The sequence below is a fragment of the Chenopodium quinoa genome, unplaced genomic scaffold (assembly GCF_001683475.1).
Source record: "Chenopodium quinoa cultivar QQ74 unplaced genomic scaffold, ASM168347v1, whole genome shotgun sequence".
In the NCBI taxonomy this organism is placed as follows: Eukaryota; Viridiplantae; Streptophyta; class Magnoliopsida; order Caryophyllales; family Amaranthaceae; genus Chenopodium; species Chenopodium quinoa.
Genome location: NW_018744502.1, coordinates 1,270,657 through 1,276,656, shown reverse-complemented (window position 1 = coordinate 1,276,656; position 6,000 = coordinate 1,270,657).

Sequence of the window (6,000 nt, the reverse complement as noted above, 5' to 3'; positions counted from 1 at the left end):
GATAGATATTTTTATTATTTAAGTCAGGTGAGTTGACACTTAATTTCAGCTGGGCTAATTCTACATTTAGCATAATGTTATCATGTTTCAGATTTTCTACTTGTTCTTTCAGAAGGACGTTTTTATCAAACAAGTCAAAGAATCTAGTCTGAACATTAGTTTTCATATTGTCAACCCATTCACTATGTTCTCTGTGAATTTTAATTTTAAAGCTTTATCACTTTGAACCTTGGCTTTATTTAATTAAATACAATCATCTTGAAGTTCCAGAATAATGTCCATAAGATTTTCTTTGTTTAAATAATTCTTAAGTTGTCAATAGTCATACCATACCTCAGATTCAAGTTCCTTCAGATGTGCTTCATTGTCAGTTTTAGCCATCAGACATAGATTTGTTGTTTCTTCCAAGGATTCACTGTCTTCTTCATCCTCTGAGTTCGAGTCTCCCCATGCAGCAATCATGGCCTTTCTAACATCTTCCTTAGAGAACGATGGCTTGTAGGATTTGTTTTCCTTCATCTGTTCCTTGCTCTTGAATTTGGCTTCCTTGCTCTCCTTTGGCAAAGGCCAGTCTTTGATAAGATGTTCCTTGGAACCACATCTGAAGCAGGTGATTTCCTTGGAACTGTACTGTCCTCGTTTGCTCCTGTCTCCTCTTTTGCCAAACATTCTCTTGAACTTCTGGAAAAACATGGTTGTTTCATCATCATTGTCCTCAGACTCACTTGATTCCTGGGCCTTTAACGCAAGACTCTTACTCTTGGAGCTTTTAGTATTTTCTCCAAGGTGAAGCTCGTGAGTTAGCCAGGATCCATTGAGTTGTTCCAAGTTAAACTTTGTGAAGTCCTTGCATTCTTGTAGCGTTGTTACCTTGGCTCTCCATCACTCATCCTGAGGAACACTTCTGAGCACTTTTCTTACTAGTTCATCAATAGATATGGACGTCCTAAAGATTCCAACTCATCAACAATATTAGTAAATCTAGTGAACATATAATGAATAGATTTCTTGTGTATCATTTCGAACCTTTCATACTTTGACATCAGTAAGTCTATTTTGGAACGTTTAACCTCACTCGTTCCTTCATGTGTTACTTGTAATAAATCCCAAATTTGCTTTGCGGACTTACAACCCATGATTCTGTTATGCTCATGAGGTCCTAGTCCATAGTGCAAAATTTTCAATGCTAAAGCATTCAGCTCATATTTTTCAAAATCCTCTTTTTCAAATTCAGACAGTGGTTTAGGGATTACCTCATTTTTCTCATTGGTTTTTGTTACCTCGAAGTCGCCTGATTCAATGACCATCCATAATTGGTAGTTTTTAGCCTTAATGAATATCTCCATCCTGTTCTTCCAGTATGAATAAAATTTGACATTCAACATTGGTGGTCTTTGGGTCGAGTACCCTTCTTCAAGTTTCTCGTGTGCATTCATCTCTCCAGGAACTTACTCTACAAGGTTGCTTGTATTTCCTTAAGAACCTGCTCTGAAACCAATTGTTAGTTTAGATGAACTACTATGAGAGGGGGGTGAATTGTATTAGGTTCCAGTCAGGCCAATCTTTTGCGGAATATAAAAACAAATTTAAAAGGAACTAAAAGAACACAACCAGTTTTAAGAGGAAACCTTCCAGGGCCCAACTGGAAGTAAAACCACGACCCTCCTCGGGATTTGCACACCAAAACTTCACTATAATAGGGAAACTCCTAGTTACAACCTATTACACGCAGACCTTTCTCACAAGTTCCTCCACGGTAACTTGCTACACTCACAAGTTCCTACACAGACACTTGCTACCTGATAGGACCCTATCGTACCCAACCTAAGTCCCACACTTAGGTTCACTCAGCACTCCCAAAGTGCCTACACTCAGCTTCACACTAGAAGCTCACTCACTATGCACTCACAGCTACCATACGAATTTTAGAGAATTCAAACTCACAGCTATACTTAAATTATAAAGAATTCACCCTCACCCCAAAAACCACTAGTTATAATTGACTTTATGTAACATGTAATTGGTAACACTTCTTGAAATGCAAAATATTAGATTAATAAGTAACACTTTGTTAACACTTTATTAGAATGTAACACTCAATAATGTAACATTTTTAACATAAGTAACACTTAATAATGTAACACTTTTAACATAAGTAACACTCCATAGTAATACATTGATATTAGGTAGCACTTAGTTGTAACACTTTTTTTTTGGAAGAAAAACAATCCTTTTTTTATTATCAAATATTTTATTAATATCAACCCTTACAGTAACAGTCTCACAACTTTCTTCATCCCTCGTATTTCTCCATCCTAAGCTTTTTCGTTTGATTTCTTCTCTTTCCTCCACTCATTCGCTCAATATGTCGTTCTTTCTCCTCTCTCCCTCCCTCCCTCCCTCTCTCTTCTCAAAGATGAAAGTGTAGCCGCAGAAGATCACATCCACAACTATAAAAAAAAAAATGGCAGAAGATCACGAACTAGATGAGAGAAAAGCTGGAATAGTGGTTGTGTTCGATACTCCAATTTTAAGCTTAATTTCGCCTATCAAACCCTAATTTATTTCATGAAACTAAAACACTTTCATGTTTTTCTTCTTCCCGTTTCAATTTCATGTTTAATTGCCATAATTTTGATTATAATAGTTGATTTTTTGAAATTAGGGTTTCAAGCTCAACAAACTATTCGTATAGATAACGCAAGTGTGAAAATGGAGAGAATGGCAGGGAGCATAAGTTTACAGTCACAGCTACTCTCCTCTTTTTTGGGCAGCGATCGTTAAATCCACCCTTCGAACACCCTCTTTCGCTCTTGTCTAGGTCCCTCTTTCTCTCTCTCTTATACTTTGTCTTTTGCTTTCATTGTTTATTGCTCAACCAAATTACTGTTTTACCAGTTTAATACTTCTATTTCAACTTTAATTTGATTTATTTTACTGTTTGTGCTTAATTGTTGATTGGATTAGTTTAATGTGTAGTATTCTCTATGTATATTGCAAAAATATGATTGTTAAATTAATGTTTGATTGTAAATGGAAAATGAAGCCTATTAGTTTTAATTTAATGGAGTTGTAGGGTGTTACAATCTGACATCGTATTTTGTTAATTATGTATACAAATATTGATGTTGAATTTGTTATTGGATGAAATGCCAAGCAAGGAAGTTGGACGTAGATTGCAGAGTATATCTTAAGATATGGCAATTTGTGAGTTTGGGGATGTGGTCTTAGGTTTGAGGAGTTTGAAGAGTAAATCCCATTGCTTTCACAGCTTTTTCTTATGGCTCCTTCCTCACATTAGTCTATTAAAGAGAACAAAATCTACCGGCGATTGGACATTAAGAGCTCAACATCACTCAAATTGAAAATTTCATCGTTAATATTTATATGATTCAGGACAAAAAATAGCTTCGGTAGTGTAGTTTGATCATAATTAACTTCGGTACTACATTGTTCTAAAGCATTAATTGAAGGAGAGAGCATCTTGATAGCAACTTCCACCCCATCTTTCAATCAACCATAGTAAACAGCTGCAAATCCACCTATTCTTAGTTCTTTCCGGAAGCCTTTTGTAAGGTTTGTTATCTCTGAATAAGTAAATCACGTTATTCCACCCTTTCTGTATGTTAGTTATGGCTAGAGGTTTTTGAGCTTCTATTATTGATGGTTCTGCATGAAATGATCTAGCTATTATCTTCTTGAGCACAGTGTTGTGGCTAACTAAATAATGAGAAAAAGATCAACATTAGAATATAATAAGTTTCATACTTTGCTTCTTTCTTCTTGTGGACCAAAAATGAAAGAAAACCAGTTGTAAGTAGGACAAAGAGAGCGAAATAGGCTGCTACCGGTGCAATGAAGTCTTTCGTTTTCTTCTGTGAAATACATGATTTGCTACAATTGAACCCAAAGTAACATTGGAAGTTAAGGCAAAGCAAGCTACTGATTTGTTCACAAAGATGTCCCTGTTCCGCCTTCTGTTGATCCTATCACTGCAGCATCGAACATGCTCAAGGGATTGACAGCTCTATATTAAGTCTGCAGCAGTTTCAAGGTACACTGCATTCTTCTCTTCGTGATTATTGACTATAGTCTTGTTAAATTGTAAATTTACCATCTCCGAATGAGCTTCAGACTGGGACTTGGTTCTCAAACTCTTCCCTCATTTCTATTGTGTATTTATAAATGAAGTTCTGCTCGCCCATGACAATGACCTAGTTTTATATGTCTAATGCTATTCAATATTCATTTTGCTGACATTCATTATCACACCACACATGTCAGTTATCATTGGCAAATGCAATGCTTTGAATTCTCTTTATACTTGTTTATAAGTCATAAGTAGCTTGCATATGAAAACTTATACCTCAAGAATCAATCATGAAGTATACACCTCTAGTGAACCTGTGTAGAAAGTATCATCTCAGTGTGTTTCTATTGAAGGCACAAACAACGACATAAGTATATTTTTAAGAGGAGAATTTTTTTTTCCCTTTGTTGTGCATTATTTAGATCTAAATTTTAGAATGATTAGGAAAGGGTTGTAATATTGTCTATTCTTCCATCTTATAAGCTGTAATATTAAGTTGTTTCCTTATAGCTGACTTCTTTAGCAAGTATATGTCCTTAGGTTTTGATGCTTGCTTGATGCTTCTGCTGCTCTTGCCTGTTGCTGCTCTTTCCTGTTGCTGATGTTCCGCTTATGTGCTCCTGCTGTTCTGCATATGTGCTGCTACTATGTTACCTGCTGCTGTTGTTTTGTTTCCGAGCTGCTGCTGTTCTGTTTCCAAGCTGCTGGTGTTTTGTATATTGTAATTTTATTTATTTTTTATTTATTTATTTTTTTGTATGAAATTTTAATATTACAAGCATTTATTAATAAAAATATCTAAGTTTATATATATATAATAGTTTATCAATTTTACTTTTATTTAGGCATAAAAGGTACCGATCCAAGGGAAAATCGGTGCCCTTAATTTATGTTAAGGGCACTGGTTTGAACCGGTGCCCTAAGTCGGCTTTGAACTAGTGCCGATTACACTTTTTCTACTAGTGAATAATAATAATAATAATAATAATAATAATAATAATAATAATAATAATAATAATAATATTAAAACGTTACCAATTAATTAATAAGGTGCTACATTAGTTTGCAAAAAGTGATACATAATATCGAATATGGTGATACTATATGTCAAATGATGATTGAAAAATGTTACCTTATAATCAACGAGGTGTTACATTAGTTTGTAAAAGTGATACACAATGTCGGATAAAGTGTTACTATATGATTGAAAAATGATACTAAAGATAAGAAAGTGTTACCTAAGAAATAAAAAGTAACACGTTAAAAGTGATACCTATAATATAAAAAGGTGTTACATAAGAGAGTTTATAGTGTTACATGAGACCTTAGGTAACATGGGCGGATGTATCACCCACTAAAGTGTTACCTATTGTCTATAATAACACTTTTATCACTTTATGTAACACTTTGTAGGTGTTACTTAAGGTTAGTTTTGCACCAGTGAACCAATTACAACACAAAGACTCACTCTAATATATAGATGGAAAGCCACACATGAAACCCGAAATGAAAATGATAAAGCTTAAACCTTTGGCATACTTACTCATAAGCACTTAGTGGTTTTCACGCTTAAACTCTCACTTTACTCTGAAGAACTTCTTCCTTATTTATAGAAGATGTTAACTTAGCAAAGAAGGGTTTTTCAGAAAATGATATGTTGAAGATAAATCCAGAATTTCAACCTTATCATATTATAACCGAAATTAGATAAACTTAATTTCGTTTTTATAAAAGAAAGAGTTTTATATGAAAAAGTTTAAACCAAGTAAAAAAGATTTTAAAGAGATAAAATCAATTAAGTACTTTTTCATAAACTCGAGATAATCTTTCATAAATTAGCTTGCCCAAACTTTATCTGATTTCTAATAAGTCCCATGTATATCAACCAATCATATATTTACATCAACCTA